Source organism: Ursus americanus, chromosome 21 (genome assembly GCF_024610735.1).
Source record: "Ursus americanus isolate L20-20 chromosome 21, mUrsAme1.1.p, whole genome shotgun sequence".
NCBI classification, from domain to species: domain Eukaryota; kingdom Metazoa; phylum Chordata; class Mammalia; order Carnivora; family Ursidae; genus Ursus; species Ursus americanus.
The window spans coordinates 11,588,189-11,607,185 of NC_142147.1; the positions used below are offsets into that span (position 1 = coordinate 11,588,189).

Consider the following 18,997-nt stretch of genomic DNA (forward strand, 5'->3'; position numbering starts at 1 on the left):
AAACAATTGATGGGTGGAAGGCGGGAACCACTTCCCCCAAACGTTAGGTTTACCCTTTAGATCTGCAGTTGGTAAAAAAGGTTGAATTATCACCTGTCTCTCAGCAAGAGGGAGAGGAGTCAGGAAGATTATGCTGAATTTTGTCTCGGAGTCTTATTTGATGCTTAAGAATCCTGTGTGCCTGGGAGTCAAGAACATTGATAAATATAATATTTCTCCAAATGAGTTCATGCAACAGAGTTTGTAATCATTGATGGCTTTACTAGTAACGATTTGCATGAAAATTGGTTTGTCTGAACAAGGCTGAAGATGAGCGTTTTCCAAGAAAGGAGACAGTAAAGAGTACGAACTGTGCATTTCGACTGGGTATTTGCAAAGCTGCTTCTCAAGTATGTGTATTATCTCTAAATTCAGACTTGTATTAAAAGTATAATTTTAAAATTCACCTTGATACTCTCCCTTTCCCCTCTTTTTTGTAGTGTAGTCAGACCAGAGTAAATGACAGTTTCAGCCACAGTAATTAAATAATCTCCAATTTAACTTTTCTTGTATTCCAGCTTCGGCATATATATTCATTGAAGTATGTATATTTTATTAAATACTGGAATATCCATGTGGGGACATCTAAGATGTGTTTCTCTCTGTGTTTAACCTTTTACATCTTTGCCCCCTGGTGCTTCTTATGAAATAGGAAAGAGAGAAAGAAAGGATGAATTTCCCTGTAATCTCTCTTCTGCCCCCCACCCTCCCTCCACCCCTCCAAGGACAGCGCAGCTCCGAGACCGAATGTTGAGGATGGCTGTCTTCTGTTGAGTGCATTTGGTTTGTTAACAATAATTTCCTAGTACACCAAATCATCAGACAACATGCCCAAAATGGCCTGTTTAAAAGGAGTCTGGTTTCAGCCTTTCTGGCCCTTACTGCTAACAATTTAATCAGGAGCTGGAGCCAGTGTTGAAGGTGATGGAGTCTAGCATCTGAAACAAAAATTCTCAAGTCCTTTGTGGTAGGGGAGGAGAAAAGAAAGAGCTTAGCAGCTGACACTCTGCAGACCCCCTTAAAACTAAACACCTGAAAGCAAATTTCAAGAGGGTCATGTCTTGAGAGCTCAGAAGGAAAAGTGTCTTCAGAGTATTAAATAACCATAATCCTTCCCCCTCACCCCTTCTCCACCCCCATTTGATGTTTCCCATCCCAGTGACCTATCTAAAAGACTCACCCATATGATCTGTATAAACAGACTGTTACCGTACACCTCTCTTTCCCTCATCAAAGCGTCCTCTGGCCGTCTGGAACCGGGCGCTGGCCCGAGTAGCCATCGGGCGGGTGGTGGTGAAAGTTATAAAACACCCACCGCCGTGCTCATCGAGCCGCCTGTGTTTTAGAGATTGGCCCATTGTGTACTTTGGAATTACACGAGGCAAAATGTGCTTTGACAGAAAATAATTAGCGCTCGCCAAAGGCCAACAATAGGTTACAGTATTTTCCTTTCATCGAAGCTATCAGGGGATCAGTTAGATTAGATAATAGAAATTTTCTCCTCTGCAAGTTAAATACAGATGACTCTAATTACCTTCTATTGCACGTTGGAGAATGCGTTACGAAGAGCACTGCTTCAAGAAATGTGGGTCAGCGGAGACTGCAGCTGGCAGTGACTTTCGTAGGAGGCCATTGTCATAAAGGTCCCCCACCCCCGCCCCCCCTCCGGCAGTTTCCTCTACAGTAATGATATTAGGGAGAATATTTTAAAGCAGAACTTGTAACGGGGTTTTGAAGTATTTGTCTCTCTCTCAGGCCAGGAGCCGAGCCATTGTTTGGGACTCCCTGAAGTCTCTTAAACTCAAAGCATATGTTCCCTGTAATTTAGCTTTTTGAGGAACGTGTCACTTCTGCATGACTCGGGGTAACCGAGTTTGTCACAGTGTCACACAACCCTGCGATTCCAGAGGCACATCTGAATGTTGTGGGTTTCCTTCCCCAAGCTCGGTAATCCCATAAACAAGCCTCTCCAAATAGGCTTATTAGGGCTGTCTATTCACTTCCCCCGAGCTGAATGAGCCAAAGTACATCAGAAGCTGTGTGAATGCAGGGTAAGTGTTAACAGAAGTGGTACAGAATTTCTGAAGATTTGGCTTTGTTTATACAGTCCACTCTGCCTGATGGACAGCTTGTTATAGCTTTTAAAGAACTGGGCAAGCCCTCTGATCTGACCCCTTCTTGACCTCCGCAGCCCAAAGGTCAGTCTGCAGCTAATAAACCCTGAGGTTCTTAGGGTTTACTGTAGGAAAAGGCCGAAAAAGAGCAGCTGCAGGGACTGGGTGTCCCGGGCTAGGCTGCGTGAGGGTCACTCTCTGATAATGAAAATGATTACCAAATTATATGGGGGTTTAACCGCAATAGTGCAAGAGAAGAGGGTGGAGCCCCGCGTATTAGGTCTGATAAATGAACTGTGAAGAAGGCCCATCTGGCTCTCAACGTCTTGTCTCCCCCTCTCTCCCTACCAAGGGGAAACATTTTAAAATAACAGCAGTACATATAGACTCAATGACCCATGCAAGGAGCTGGAATGGATTAAGATTTAATGGTGACAGTGGAAGAAATTATCATTTGAAAAGTACGCTGAAGAAAAGGTACAGCTCCGTGTCTGTGCCCGAGCTGTTTTTCTAAATAAAATATAGCAAAACATCGGCGCCTTGGTTTATTTTCTGCAAATCCCTAGTGCCTTTCCTCGATCGTGGAGAATTTTGAGAGCATGTCTATTGTGGAATAATTATCCATAGTCAGCTGAAGGGAAGGAACGGGCTTCCTTTACCTTGAACATGTCAGAATGAGAAGCAGATCTGTAATTTTCAGCTCGCTAGTTCAGTTGAGCGAATGTAGGTAAATCAAGTGTTCGAGAAAAATGCTCTACAAAAAAATTGCAATCCACTTCAGCCTCTGGCCACCGAACATTACGCATGTTTGGATACTGAATATACGTGTCACTCCCAGACGCTGTTTTGTTCTTACCACAACTTCGCAATTTCTTGTCTGTAAAAGGAAGACAAAAGCACATAATGTTAATTGAGTAGATGGGTTTGTTCCTCTCTTTATTCCTGTTTCAAAGAACCATCATAGCGATGTTAATTATTGCCGGCAGTAGGCAGGTCATAAGCTGCTTGTTCGCTTACTGTTAATTGGTAAGAGTAATCTACTTAAAGCTCTCTCCCAGCTCCCTGTGAACATAGAGGGTCCTGGCTGCCGACCAGCGACGTCGGGCTTCACAAAGCTCTGTACTCTCCTTCCGAGACGGCGGGCACAGCCCGTGACTCTGTGTTCTGAAACAAGAATGAGTTGATTCCATTAGCATTTTTGTATGTTTGGTATACGTGCCATACACAGAGCGCCGCGTGAGAGGCTGGGCATGAGCACGCGCGTTTGGCAGCCAGTTGAAGAATGTGTCTGGGGATGAGATTCTAGCAAGTTCCCAGAAAGGGGCTGTGGAAGGCAGTGGAAAGGAAGGTGGTGGAACCATCGTTAACCACAAGAGAGCGGCAGGTTGCTCCAGCCCACTCAGGAGAGTATTTCCCTGTAGACGTCTTTGCAGACTAGAATTGCTATACTATTGAAAGTCCTCTTATGTTGAACTACAGTGTCTGCATATACAAGTGTCGCCCAGACAGTAGTTACATTTAACATAGAAACAAAAAGCTTCTAAACATTATCCAAAGTCAGTGTATGTTTCATCTTAGGTTTTGACTTGTCCGTGTCTGCCCGTGGGGAGTTACAGTGAGCCGAGAGCCAGGTGGAGGCTAGCAGGAGGAGTTGAGGAACACTTGTAGAATTAACGGTACTTTTTCACTTGGAAACAGTGCCTTTAAATTTTTGCTAAGGAAGATGCAAATACAAAAAAATAAGACGAAAGCCAGGCCATTAAGGTTCGTTTTTTTTTTTCCCAGTTGAGATATAATTCATAAAATACAAAATTTCATGTAACATAAAATTGATAATTTTAAAGTGTACAATTAAATGACTTTTTTTTTTTTAAAGTATATTCACAAGATTGTTCCTCTCACCATTATCTAATTCCGGAACATTTCCATTACCCCAGAATGAAACCCCAGACTTGTTAACAGCCACTTTCAATCCCCTCTTCTCCCCACAGTCCCTAGCAAGCACTAACCTACTTTGTCTCTGCGGATTTGCCTGTTCCGAACATTTCATGTAAATGGAATCCTACACTATGGGATTTTTTTGTATCAGGCTTCTTTCATTTAACACAGCGCTTTCAGGGTTGATCTGTGTTGTAGCCTAAGTACTCCATTCCTTTTTATTGCCAAGTAATATTCCACTGCATGACTAGACCACGTTTTGTTTATCCATTCATCGGTCACTGGACATTTGGTTGTTCTCACTGTTCGGCTCTTCTGAATCACACTGCTGGGTACATTTGTGTACGAGTTTTTGAGTGGCACGTCTTCTGGTCTCTGAGTGGAAACCCAGGAGTGGAATTGCTGAGTCATACGGTCACTTGAGGACTTCCGGACCGTCTTCCACATCCACTGCCCTCGTTTGCTCTCCTAGCAGTCGTACACAAGGCTTGCAGATTCGGCACAACCTCACCGACACTTACTTTCCTTTGTTTTTCTTTTTGATTATAGATATCCTAGGGTTGTTACTGTGGTTTTGATTTGCATTTCCCTGATGAGGAAGCATGTCTTGAACATCTTTTCATGTGCTTATGTAAGACCATTAGGTTCTTATTCAGGGGACTTAAAAACACGGCTGACATAAGCACTTACGCCCTTTCAGTGGGAAGGAGCTCACGGCCGTTAGGAGTATGTGGCGTATGGAGGGAAGGGAGCTCCAAATGAAGTTGTCATGAGAATACAGCTGGGCCCGTTTCCCTACTCCCCTGGGTAGGCCCAGCCCTTTGTTTATTTGCAGGTGGCCCCCGGTTATTTGTTTTGGGAGACCCCCCTCCTCATTCCTTCTCCCCTCCTCATTCCTTCTCCCCTTCTCATACATCTCCTCCGTTACAGCGTCTCTGAGCATTACACACTGGATAGGAATGTCACTGATTAAATGGAAACTCTGTCTACTTACAGCTCCTCCACTTCTAGGCTCCAGCAGGATTTTCGATAGCCCCATAGCAGACAACTTCGTTTGGGTCCGAGGAGCCATAAAATGGTGCTGAGAACAGTTTAAAAAATGTTTATGGCAGTTTCTTAGAAAAGCTTTCGAAACTACTTGCTTCCAGTTAAAATGAGCTCTCTGGATCTAGATGGCTTTATAGACACGTCTTCCCCATATTGGGCTTTGTCAGCTCAAAAACCTGCCAAGTGAGCCCTTTTCTGGACAAGAGAACCATCTTTTACTGACCATCTTATCACTGACCACAGTCACCATAACCGTGACCATCTCATTTACCTCAGGGATGGATCCACTTTGGACGGATCCATCTTTGTTAGAGCTCCCAAATCTAGCTGTTAGAACCTTTTCTAAAGTGAATCAGCTTCTGAGCTGTGATCTGGGTGCAGCAAGTTAAACAGTTTGTGGAAGTGACTTCTGTGGATCCACTCTGGTCCTGAGACTAGCCCATTAAGGTTATTTCCCGTAGATATGTGGTCTCTCCTTTTGCCTCCTGGCAGGCCTGAATTATGTACGAAACTGACAAGTTGATCCAGTCCAGAACTATTATTTATCGAGTGCTCGTTATATACAAATAACTATGCGAAATGCTGTGAGAAATATTAAGATGAGCGTGGTGCAGCGTCAGTTTTGAAATAATGTGTTGTTGAAGGTGGGGGAGGGCCGGGCGGGATAACAGGAACACAGTGGCTAGCCTGCAGATTTTCATTCGTTTTCTGCAGGAACCTGGAAGATGACTTAGCCCTGGAGTCTGCTCCAAGGGAACTTACCGTTGGCTAGGAGCTTACAAAAAGGAATCAGCTGACATGTGTTATGTGTGTACTTGACTCCGTGTTGACATTTTGTCTCTCCTACCAGAACGGTAAACTGGGTGAGGGCCGGGGATTTGCCAGTTCACCAACTGTAAAACCTGCAGTTCAGATCGCTCCTCTGTTAGAACCATGCCCTGGACGAGCTGGGACCCCAGTGCCTGTTTACCACCGATCCCTGCCTCTAGAACAGTGCCTGGCACTCAGATTTATTCAGTGGCTGGCTGAACAGGAGAGCTTTCCTCTCAACCCATTCCCGTATTTCTAAGTACTTTGAGTTCCTTCTTAATTTGGAAGAGGAATGACCACTTGAGATGCCAGCCTGTTGCTTTTTTGGGTATATATTCATCTTGTCTTGCCCGAGGTGGAGACCTTGAGATTGGATGTAAGGAGAGATCTCTGATATATAGTTCTTTGGTGTCTAAGTCCCAAGACTGCTCCCTGACCCCTGCTTCCAGCACGAGCAAGGAGGGATGCCGTGTGCACAGGCTGATTCTGGTACTTGAGGAAGAGCCCAGAAGCGAACACCCTGGAATTGAGCTGGGACCAGGACAAAAAGATAGGGTCTCATTCCTGAGGCAGCTGTTCCTGATCCCTTGCCATTCCTGGATATGAAATAGAACTGGGAGGAGGTGGAAAGGCCTCCCTAGAGCCATTTCTCTGCACAAGAGGATGGCTTTTAGGCCAGGAGGCGCAATGCTGAGTGTAAATGTGACCTCAGGGGCACCTGGGTGGTGCAGTCAGTTAAGCGTCCTACTCTTGGTTTGAGTTCAGGTCATGATCTCGTGGGTTATGAGATCAAGCCCCGCATCGAGCTCTTCACTCAGCATGGAGTCTGCTTGAGTTTCTTTCTCCCTTTCCCTCTGCTCCTCCCCGCCCCCCACGCGCTTGCTCTGTCTCTCTGAAATAAATATATATATATATATATACGTATATACATGTGTGTGTCTATATATATACATATTTTTTATGTGACTTCCAGTTTGCATTTTACCTGCTCCAGGCAGTTGCTTTCTGCTGGTCACCTGCTAATATCCTGATGTGCCTTTAATGGTTTCAGTGCAGTGATGAGCATCAGCCTTGGCGACTTGACATTTGGGCCAGAATTTGTTTGCCGCCCTGGGGAACTGTGGTCACACGAAGGGGAACCACTGGCCCCAAGGATGGGCTATGGGGTGATGAGGCTGATGTTACTATCTTCTGAGACAACCTGTGATGGAGTCGTCTGACCATGTCAACTGCTATCACTCACCTTAGAGAGAGGGGCTGCTACTTCGGGCCGAGTTAGTTGGGAGCTAGACGTTGTAGCGTCTGTGGTCCAGTAGCGGTCCACTGCAACTGGCTGAATTCGTTTGCAAGATTGGGGGAAGAATGAGTGAAGGAGCTTCCAGGGAGAAACAGGGAGGCACTCGCCTGCCAGTTGCCATCTCTGACTCTCCTTTTTAATGCATCTGTCCCATCTCCTTTAATAATTGCAGTCTCCGCTTTCTGCTGCCCTTGGCAGAAGAATGTCCTTTGTGTATCTGAACCAGATTACTCCATAAAACCCGGTAACTCCATAAAACCTCCTCATAAATGTGTAGGAATTGAAACATTGTATAAATTTAGAGCAAGGATTAAATGAGTCTAGAGATAGGGTTACCTTTTTTTCCAAGATACAGCAACTTATCTTAAGGAGGCCAGTGTTGTTAATGTTATTACCATTGTTACTGTCATTATTTGAACAGTTTTATGGGAGACAAAAGCCAATTGACTTCTGCGCATCTTATTTGTAAAATCAACACTGTAGGCTTCAGTGTGAGCTCCACTCCTGGCAGATTCTGACTGTGATTGGTTGCTGACTATTTCTCATAGGCAGTGTTTCTTAAACTTTTTGAGAAAGCATTGATGAATCCATTTATTTATTCAACCAGTACTTACTGAGGGTTTGCTATTTGTCAAGCACTGTTCTGGGTGCTGGAAATGCAGCAGGGAATCACACCGAGGAAGGTGCTGCTCGCGTGGGGCTTATGTCCTAGTGGAGGACAGACAAGAACTATGATCCGAAGTGCCACTCTGCAAGTGTCTTTTGACAAGTGTACATAAACTGCCAGGGCCTGCATGTTCAACAACACTCAGCAGAACCAAAATACGGTCCTGCATTTGAAAGATGTAACATTTTCTTTCCCAATCTGCATCATAAAACGATCACTTGTTAGGAAACTTGCCGTCCTAGTTCTGGTACGTCATAGTTGTGCGAACTGTTCACAGAATACCAGTTTCTAAGGGGTGCCGTGCTGGGGGGCCCACAGCCTTCATTTCTCCTTAGACAGTCTGCACTCCGGGTCCCAGTGACTTTTCAAAAACGGTGTCACCTTAAAGGTCTTCACTTTGCGAAGGCTCAAATTCAGGCCAGGTTACACTCACAAATGTCTCTTAAGAGAGAAGCCGTGCCTGTCTCTGAGGTGGTGGGGGATCGTGCGTGTTAATGCACCCCCGTAGTTCAACAGTGGTTACGGTTACCTCGAGTGAGCTGTCAGTCATGCATTGACTCAGCAAATATTTATCGAGTGCCTTGCTGGTAGCAGACACTCTCATAGGCCTTGAGGTTACAGAGATGAGTAACACTTGACTGGGAGAAATGTATTATGCAATACAGTATAATTAACGCTGTGAAAGAGTTTAAGTCAGGATTCTGTGCAAAGAAAGTGGGAAGAAAGGGAAGACAGTGTGGCAGGTTCTTGTGTGACTGTCTTTATATGCCCAGCCATTGTGGGGGAGACTGCTCGGTTGTGAAGTTGTGTTGGCTGCAGGTGGGTAGGGAGCAATTTCTCTCCAGAAGGGGGGAGAAATAGGGGAGAAATCTATATGTGATTATGGGTCAGGGGATAAAATCTGGGCTACTTCTTTCCAGAGGGATCTAGTTCTCAATGATAAATAGGGGGATGGGAGGTTGCTTTCTTTCAGAGCAAATTTCATTAACGTGGCATGGACGTTGGGAGCATGGATTCTGAGCAGGGTGTCTGGGTTATTCCCTTTCTTCCCACTTTCTTTGCACAGAATCCTGACTTTTGCTCTTTCACAGCTTTTATTTTACTGTATTGCGTAATACACATCTATAACTCTCGGCAATTATAGGGGAGTTACTTAACCCCTCCGAAGTTCAGTTTTCTCTTTTGTACCTTGCTCAGGGGATAAATACTATTTCAGAGGGCTGATGAAGAAATCCCACATAAAACACCCCAGAGCAAGTACCCGCACCATACTAGGTGCTCAGTAAAAATTACCCACCACCTTTAGATCAAAACAGAAAAGTCGAGAATAAACCCAGCCACATTCATCCATTTTAAGCATGCCCCCAAGTAAAACCCCAGCCTCATGGTAGGGGCCCCACCTTGCTGAATTTGGGTAGGGATGAACACTAGACGGATCTTGTCCTGTGCCTTAGTGCCCTGCACTAAGCACCATCACATAGAATTGATAGAGGCCTGAACTCCAGTTTAAATCTGTCTCCAGCTGGCTGTTAACTTGGGGCCTGTCACAGACACTCAGGGTCTCAACAACTCCATCTAAAAGAGAAGCAGCTCAATCCAGGTGACCTGAAAGGCACCTTCCCGCTGGCCGAGGGGCGGCTCTGTGAGTTAGATCCCAGGGAGCAGCTGGAGGTAGGGTAGGTGTTCCTCCTGATGGCTTCACCCTTCTACCCCCACTGTCCTTGAAATCTGCAGTTGTGCTCATATTAGTAATAGTAGCAGCTCCCATTTACTGGGGACTCACTAAGTGCCAGGGTTTTAAATGGTTTAGGAGGTAAGAAAACAGAAACAGAGAGACATAGGGTAACTTGCCCAAGACAACACAGCTAATGGTGGAAATGGCATTCAGGCCAGTGTGGCCCAGCTCAGACCCAGGCTGGAAGGCCGCTGCAGGGGCAGCAACAGGGCTTTACGACCACTCATAGGTTCACTTAGTACTTTGTTGTGGGGCCCACAATACAGGGCTCAGAGCCCTTCCAGGATCCTGTCTCACGTGGAGAAGGGCAGTGTGTATCTGTAAAGGTTTATTTCCTCTGGCACCCGAACAAGTCTGGCACTTTTTAGTTGTGGTTGCCCCTGTCTTTATAAAGAAGTAATTTCCAGCCCATGCTTTATGAATCTCCCTGCCATAAGTCTCTTCAAGGAATGTTATTACCTTTATAGCTGTGTCCTTCTTTTATATTGGTTACAATATTTTAGAAAGTGGGAGCAGGGGTGCCGATGAGAACATCAAAGTTTAGCCTCTAAGAAGCTGTAAATTCTCTAAGTGGAGTAATTTTGAGGCTGGGTTGGTTAGTCAAGGCTGATTTGAGTGGGTTCCCTTCAGGTGAATGGGGAGCATTTAGCTACTCTGTGATGGGCCCATCACCCGCTACGCAGCGTGTTTATGTCTAGGAAACCATGCACCGCGCCCGGGAGTCATGATCTTACTCTACCTTGGGATGTCCCCAGCGCATTTAACAAGTTTACCCCATACCGTATATTCCAGGTTACAGATAAAAGTTTGACTCTGCATTCAGCTGAGGAAGTAATGGGGGGAGGAGGGGTAAGGAACGGTTCTGTCGGCCTGTAGGGGACAGTGTTGTATCACACACGAGAATGAGTTTCCACCTCTTGTCTCAGGACAGAAAACAAAACAAATAAAAAAACAAAAATAGGTCAATCACCTTCACATTACTTATTGAAATTATTTGAGTGATGCCAGGGTGTTTAGAATAGTCACTACTTTCAGGGTATCGATCAGGCCTTTTCGTGTCTGTGCACGAACGGAATAGTTTCGCGTTTCTTTCCAGGATGGGAGTGATTGACACTTTTCTGATTAGCTTTCTCTCCATCCTCTCCTCTGGACAGGGTACTTTTTAGTTCAATAAACCTTTAGGTTTAGTGGACTTATCTTCATTTTTCACTAAGACATGCCCACGTCAAGTTGAAATGCTTGAGTTCTGTCGTATTCTAAATAAATATCATAAGCCTTTTGAAGGGCATTTTGGAAGTTGCGAGTCTCTTCTTTTTATCCATATCTTTTTCTTCACTGAAAAAGAAAAAGATGCTATTTACCGAGAAAACGAAGTCATGTCTATGAGGCAGGCCCGTGTAGGGCTCAGTCTGAACTCCAGAAGCTCGCCGCCAGATGCTCGGCGTGGCTCTCGGTTCGGCATGCCTCTCTTTCCAGACTGTAGACAGCCTCCGTATCCGTCCAGGTGCCTCGTGGCCTTGCCAGCCAAACCTCCAGCCCCCCTTACCCCCGGCCCAGCTCTGGCCCCTTCCCTCCTGGAATATGGGCCCTGGAAGGCGATTGTAATTAACCCTCGGAAAGCAGAGGTTTTGCTAAGGCAGCGTGCGCAGTAATGATTTTGTTAGCTTGCTTCGTTTCCAGTTTCACCATCAATTATGCCATGTGTTTCATCCAGTTGGTGCTACCCTCCCAGTGTTAATTATAACCTACAAGACTGTTACAGTTAATTTTATGGCAAGCATATTGTCTCTTCAAGGCTCCAGAGCAGCTCATAAATTATCTTGAAGGTAAAATGTAACTTGGGGAACTAGTTAGGAAAATTCCATCCATCTCGCTTAGGAGCTGCAGCTGCTCCTGTCAGCTGCCTCGCTGCCGCGTTGTGAAGGAATTACGGTGGGTCAGGTTGAAGAGGGTAGGCCCGGGCTGTCACCGAGGAGAAAGGCTGTCCCGGCCCTGTCAGACAAGTACCTTCTGCCAGTCCCTGGTGGTTTCACTTTGCAGGCGGGAAGAGGCAGGTAGCGCGGGTGAATGGTCCCCGAGCTGTCTGTATTCATTACTTTACAGAAACTTGTTGTAGGGAGGCAGGTCCGGAGACCTTTCCTCTTCTCTGTTGGCGTGATGTTAGGCATCATCTGCAAAGTGTGAGGGAGATGACTCTATAACTGACTCCGGGCTGGGGCCGGGGACGGCAGAGCCTCGCCACAGCCCCCGGAAGGCCCGTGGCTTCGACGAGCATTTTATTTGTGGTTGTTATTGTTCAGATAATCTGATAAAGTGAGATTTCACTGCGAACGAATGTACTCTAAAATTGCCTACTAAATAAATTAGCAGGTTATCTTATTGGGATAATAAACACACACTCTTTCTGTTTCCTCACACGAAGTCGAAGCTTTACATTTCAGCCCTCGGGGCCCTGGCATTATTATTTTTAATGACTGAACACAAGTCTTTCATTTAGCTTGTTTGTAGAGTTACTGTAAATGATCTTTCGGCTGCTGTTTCTTCATTTGAAATTCTGCATGTGATCTCGCTTGGAGAGCTCTGAGGGGCCGCTGAGAACCGGGAGCTGTGGTAAGCGCAGCATCTTCTAGCAGCATGGCGAGCCGGCCGTGGCGGGGGAGTCGGAGAGGGTGTGTGAAGTCAGGACGGCTGCACACGTACGTCTCCGTTCCGGTTGGAGCAGAGCGTGCACGAACGGTGCCCGAGAGCCCTGCCATGTCCCCGAGCTTCTGGTTTCCCCCTGGATATCTCAGAGCGTTTTCACGCCTCCCCAAAGGCACGCAAGACCATTCGCCCTGGGCTGTGTCACTAAGAGAATGAGAGTGATGTTGGGGGGGTTCGGAGGCCACATGCAATGCCAAGATTGCACCCAAAGAGGCCCTGGGCTTTCCCAAGGAAGTGTCCTTCTCAGAGCTCCTACTGAGAGCAGCACGATACCTGGATACTTGATGAGTTTTCTAGTGAATTCAGGCAAGAGGTTGCAAACTCAAATGTCTGCAGGGCCTGACACGTACCCCAGATGAACGAAGCCGGGGTGGGGGGTGCTGAAGTGAGCGGGAGGTGCACACCCCGTCGGAAGTAGACAGCAGCTCTTCAAGAGCCTTGCAAGGAGGCTGGATCTCTGTTACTGGGTCCCCTACGTTTTCAAGAGAAGTGGAAAATGGAGATCGTGTGTATGTGCTTATGTAGTCTTCTAACTATTTAAATGTTAGTGGAAATTCTTTTTTTTAATATATTTTTTAAAGATGTATTTATTTGAGAGAAAGAGAGGGAGCAAGCACTTGTGAGCTGGGGGAGGGGTAGATGGAGAGGGAGAGGGAGAGAAATCTCAAGTAGACTCCATGCTGAGCCCCATGCTGAGCACGGAGCCCACTGTGGGGCTCCATCTCCCCACCCTGAGATCACGACCTGAGCCAAAACCAAGAGGCGGACGCTCAACCAACCGAGCCACCCAGGCGCCCCAATGTTAGCAGAAATTCTAGTGTTTGTACCTTAACATTCGAGTGAATTAATCAATACCTGTTTGGAGACTGGATGGTGTGGATAGGATTCTGATACAGAATGGAAGTCCTGCCTGCTTTGAATGAAAACTCTTTGTAGCTTTCTCACACTTCTCAAGAACAGAGACAATGACCCTGGCCAGGAGACCAGAATGCCATCTGGGTACTGCCTTCTTGATCTTGTAACATGGTTCTACTCTGTGTGGGTTCTTGCTTGGAGGAAATATTTGTGTGTGTTTATTTATTTATTTTGCCTCTAACCTGGCAGTCTCTCATTTTTCCTTTTACAGAGAAAGCATATGAGAGTTTCTGGAAGTGAATGAGGTGTATGTGGTGCTCTCTGTCACCATAAAAAGGGTGCCTGCAAAAATGTTGGCAATTTTGGATCTGATGAAGGGTTTGATTCTCAGGGGGGAAGGGCAGGGACTCCACTGCTAGAGATCACCATCTCTCCTGTGTCACCCTCGAGTTTATGCCTTATCCCCAGCTCCACCATGGGGGAACCCAGCTGTTCTTTCATGGCTCAAAGATGTCATGTGGTCAGAATAATCTTTTAGTCTCACTGATCCGGACTGATGCCCACATGGAGGTGTGGTCTGGGAAGTTGTTAAATATATGTGGGTTTGATCTTCTGGAGAAGAGGAAAATATAAAAACAATTTCTTTCCTTGAATAAAAAGCAAAAAGTAAGCATAAACCCTGGCTGCCACTAAAGTCAGCTGTTACGCATGCGTGGCTGAATTTCACTGTAAATATTTCATAAGGGCTGTTAGAATGCAGCCAGGTTGACATCACAGCCCCAACTGTACCAAAGGAACCATTTCACTAAAATAAGCCAACATTTCTAAAGAAACATGAATTTCTAATGTAAAGTTAACATCGGGTCAGAAAACCCTCTGGAAGAAATGTCTGTATCAATGTTTATAATCTCTGCATTTATGGATTTGCAGTTTGTGCAAAAAACTCCCAAAGAGACTTTATTTTGGTTAAATAAGACCAGCTCGTGAAATGGTCCGTATATCCAAATCCATCCTAACCCAGTGTCTTGGCAGCCTTTTGTATAAATAATGTCTTTTCCAAAACATGTATATTTGAAAAAGGAAGAGGGAAATTAAGTGGCACACCGTGTCTCTGGGTTGCCATCAACTGACAGAATCCTAGAAACAGCACGTGAAGACTGACAGTTCATTCATTCTTAGAGCAAATTACAGAGCCGTACGTTAATTTATGGATTTAATTGAGGCATGGAAGGTTGCTGTGAAGAGCAAAATGTTCACCCTCCTTTCATTTTCCTTCTTTCTTTCTTTCTTTTTTTTTTTTGTAGTAAAAGTTTAGTTAAGCATGCCCTTTTTTTGTGTGGTTGTGACACAGGTATGTCACACAAAATATGTATGAGGTTTAGAGGCATTTGGCAGAAAAGAAATGAAAGGATATTCACATTTTGTAAAAACTTAATCCACGTTCACAGATGGTCCTGTTCAGGTGCTATTTTAATTATGAGGTAAAGAACAGCCCCACACAGTTGGAAGTCGTCTTAATAAATGGAGAGGGGCTTTTGTCTTCAAGCGTCAAAAAGCCTTGTTACTGAGAAATTTAAATACTTTGTGTTATAGGGGAGAGTCTCAAAATGACCAGGATACTTGGAGAAAGCAAAACGATGGGCTCTTCTAAAGATCAAATGAGTTCACTAGTAATGTTTTACAAGTGTGCAGCTTTGAGCTTCCTTAATATTGGTCGTTCTAGCGATGGCTTTTCCAGTGATGCATGTGCGCCGTGGATATGTTCCTGCGATCAGAGGGAAAATAAACAGGACAAATTGCAAATAACATTTAAAAAAAAATTTAATCCCAAATGGAAGTATTTCTTAACGGTTCTTAAGCTCAAAGGGCTGCTTTGCCCTTCAACTGATAGAGTGCGCCGAAGAACTAATCATAATTCACATGCTGCTGTAACTTACAGCTCGCATTAATAACACACAAATAGAACAGTCTTCTTATTAAATATTAGTAATATAATAATGTCTTACTGTCTTTCCCTTAGTGGGGAATTATGAGGACCTCATGTTAGGACCTCGGTGTCCTGACATAGTTAATTATCCATGGATAATGGTTTTCAGCCATCGCCGTTCTGAGTGATGCAGCTTTGTTGTTGAGGGCTTATTAAGTGTTCGCAGACTCAGGTGCACTGTACCTATGCACTCGCCTACAGAAGCAAACAGCTGTGTTTTCTTTACCATATTATACATCACAGAGAGCGTCTCATTTATTAGGGCCGAGCTAATGATGCAGGCACAAACCTCTGTGTCCCATTCTCCATGGCGGTAATATATTTGCCGTGGAGATGTTAGCTTGTTTTTCATAAGTAATTAATCTTTTCTTGTACCAAATGGATCACGTGAAAACGGGTTAGCGCCGGGGTCAAAATACATTTAATCCGGTCTGCCCAGATTGGGCGAGACCTCTGGATATAGTGGCATTTTTTTTCTCTCTCAAGGGCCTCACCCTGTCTGCAGTGCACCCACCAACACAACGCTCGCATTACTAGGAACTTAGGCTGCTGAAAGGGAATCATTTTCAGTCCTTGAGCACCCACACAGGATTCAGACCTGAGTACGTGCTAAGTGAAGTAAGCCTAGCGACAGTCCTCCACGTTCGGTCCCTTGACAAGGCTACATATTGTCCACGCAGCTAGCTGTGGGTGGTGGGTTTCCGTCAAATCCCAAATGCCTCCCGGTTCCTGCGTAGGTAGGCCCTTCTGAGATGTGCCCGGGCCCAACTCAGACGCCCCCAAAGTGTCAAATACACGCACTGGGGCACGCACGGTGTTTTTGTCATACCCTCGTGAACAGTTTTTAATTTTCAGAGTAATGTATTTTGTTTTAGATTAGAAAAGCATGACTAGCGTTTGGGTCCATGGTCCTCAAATGATATTACTGAGGACAAGAGTGAAGTCAGTCTTGAAGTTTTGGGGTTAAAAAAATTTTTTTAAGTTAATTCAAAGAAAAATGCTAGAAATACAGTGTAGGGTGGTTCATGAATATCACTAAAAATCATGACGGTGGATCCCATCATCAGAGTTTAGGAAACACTGGCCTTACACACCAAAGGGGTCAAGAAACATGTATCTCCATCGTCATGGTGCTGTTGATTATGAAGATGATGAGGACCGGCATTATCATTAGTGATAGCAGCTAACTTCAGTGACTCTTTATTCCATACCACGTACTCTTCTAAGTGTTTTACCCATACGTCCTTATGTACTCCTCAGGCCAACCCAGTGAAGGAAGTGCTACTTTTTTTTTTTTTCTTAAAGATTTTATTTATTTATTTATTCGACAGAGAGAGAGACAGCCAGCGAGAGAGGGAACACAAGCAGGGGGAGTGGGAGAGGAAGAAGCAGGCTCCTAGCGGAGGAGCCTGATGTGGGGCTCGATCCCGTAACGCCGGGATCACGCCCTGAGCCGAAGACAGACGCTTAACCGCTGTGCCACCCAGGCGCCCCAGGAAGTGCTACTTTTATTTCCATTTTACAGTTAAGGTACCCAAGACCCAGAAAGGCCAAGGAGTTTACCAAAAATACCATAGGTTGTAAGTGACCAAATCAGGACTCGAGCCCAGGCAGTGGGGGTCTGGTACCCTCTTTTTAATCATTGCATTTTCCTACATCTTGATGGACTGAGAAATATTACCTTCTGTCTGTTCTCTAAAGAAGAAGAAAGGTAGAGAAACATGAAAACATACAACACCGCATATAATAGTATATCTATTTACTTATGGTATATACACAATACAGTATTTGTATTTATATTACTTGTGGATATAATATGTATACTCACATATAATGTAATAATGCAGTAATCCTCCGTGTGTTGTGAGGGCTCTAACCTGAGCTGCTGATGTGGCCCTGCTGGGACTATATTCTGAGTTCTCGGCTTCCTTAGACAGCATCCTGGATGTATACTAGAACAGATGCCTTAGAACTTGAAATTCTTTACTTGAATTGATGAAAAAAGTCAGGAAGGCAGGGAGAGTATCACCTTACTCTTTCAGTTACTGCCAGAGAGCCCTCTGAATACATACTACGTGGGGAGAATTAACATTTATTTCTTACTGTCCAAAGCCCTTGGAGCAAAAAATCTTTGGCAACTTCTCTATTTCTGTACTTAGAAAAGCATCCTAATTCTTTTGCCTATTCACTTCAAATATATAGAAACATTATTTAATCTTGTCTGAAATGTAAAGTGAAACTCTTCAGCAAATAGCGTGGTTATATGCCCAGAAAGAAAAGCCAGAGAGCTAACCTATGAAAATGAATCTCGACTCTGAACAAATGTGCTGAAATGAAGAAAGAACATAGCCCACAGGACCCAGATGTAGGTGGGAGTTAGGGCTCCCAGGTCCCAGAGCAAGACCAGAGGCACACATTTGAAGCTCTTCCGTGACCCTTGCTTTATCTTGCCTGAAAGTCCCAGAAAAATGCTCAAGCAGGCTAGAATTTGCATCTGTCTTTCTCATCTCATGTTTTTCTAAGCCACATTGCTTCGTTTTCTTCAGTAGTATTTATGACTAGTTATATTGCACAAGGAGACTTGATTGACTTGAGTAAGGCGTTAAGGTATGGAGAAATGTGTGACTGGGCCACTTAGGACACCTGTCCAGTGCTTGTTTCCCAGCCAGCCTCCCCATGGGCCAAAAGTCCACACAAACAATTACTTGTGAATTGTGAGGTGCTCAAGAAGGAAATTGCAGAACAAGATGGGTTGAAGGAATTTATACTTTTGTCATTTCCACTTGAAGCCAGGGGCTAAAACTCGTGTCTTGCACCATTGTAATCTACAACCATTTAATTTGCTAACAAGACTTAACTGATCAGGATCTGCAGGCTTCTCCGCCGGTATAATCAAAACAAGAAGCATTTGGCTCCGGAGAGTAGATGTTGTCGATCTTTTATTTTGCAGCCCCACCATTTTCTCTCTGGCAGGCTGAGATGAAACAGAAAGCTGATATTTGGAGCCACTGGAATTGCAGGCCTTGTAATTTTGAAATATCCATTTTATCCCGTGTAATTTCTTCCCTAAGATTCCTCAGTCTAAATCTGATACAGGTAGGAGCCAAGACAAACAGTAACCATTTATAGTCACCCAGACCAGTTTGAATTTCACCCTAATGTAAAGCAAAGAGAGTTTTTGGCTTCATTTCAGGTGTGTAACAGGGGTAGAAAATGCATTTAAAATTTAGCAGCAAATGTTACCATATGTTTCCATAACAACTGCAAACTTTTATGTTAGAAAAGCAATAATATAAACACGTAGGAATCTTGGAACAGTAAACTATTAATTTACCAAATATAAAAAATCCAGCATGAAGGGGCTTTTATAGCCACAGAAGCCATGAGGGGGCCCAGCATCCTGTGAATTTCTCCATTATGTGGCAGAAAATACTGCCGGTTGGTTTAAATGAGCAAATCTTTTAAAATTATAGGTACAGTGTCAATTCTCCACAGTACATTTTTCTGGAACAATGTGTGGTGGTGCCAGCTATGGCTGATTTCTTTTACCATCTTGAACTAGTAAAATGCCCTTGAGTAGCTGCCCCCAACGCACATCTGTAAAATTAAGTGCATTTTTGTTTTCTTCGTCCATAGCTTTAAACTTAAGAGTGAAGGCTGGGGTCCTGCACAAAGTGTGGTGCCCAGAAGCTGGCTCCAATGCCTGCAAAGGAAGAGGTGTTCACGCATTTTTGATATATATGGAGAAGGTTCACAGTTTTCTCTCCCACCCGTTTTGAAGTATAAAAGAGACGGGGAAAAGGGG

The 18,997-nt window shown here is 44.6% G+C and overlaps 1 protein-coding gene across 4 annotated transcripts in view; it reads left to right on the forward strand.

The window, feature by feature from the left end:
- The window catches only part of FTO (FTO alpha-ketoglutarate dependent dioxygenase), a 369,186-nt gene that overhangs the window by 212,866 nt on the left and 137,323 nt on the right, over positions 1-18,997 (forward strand). The window lies entirely within an intron of this gene.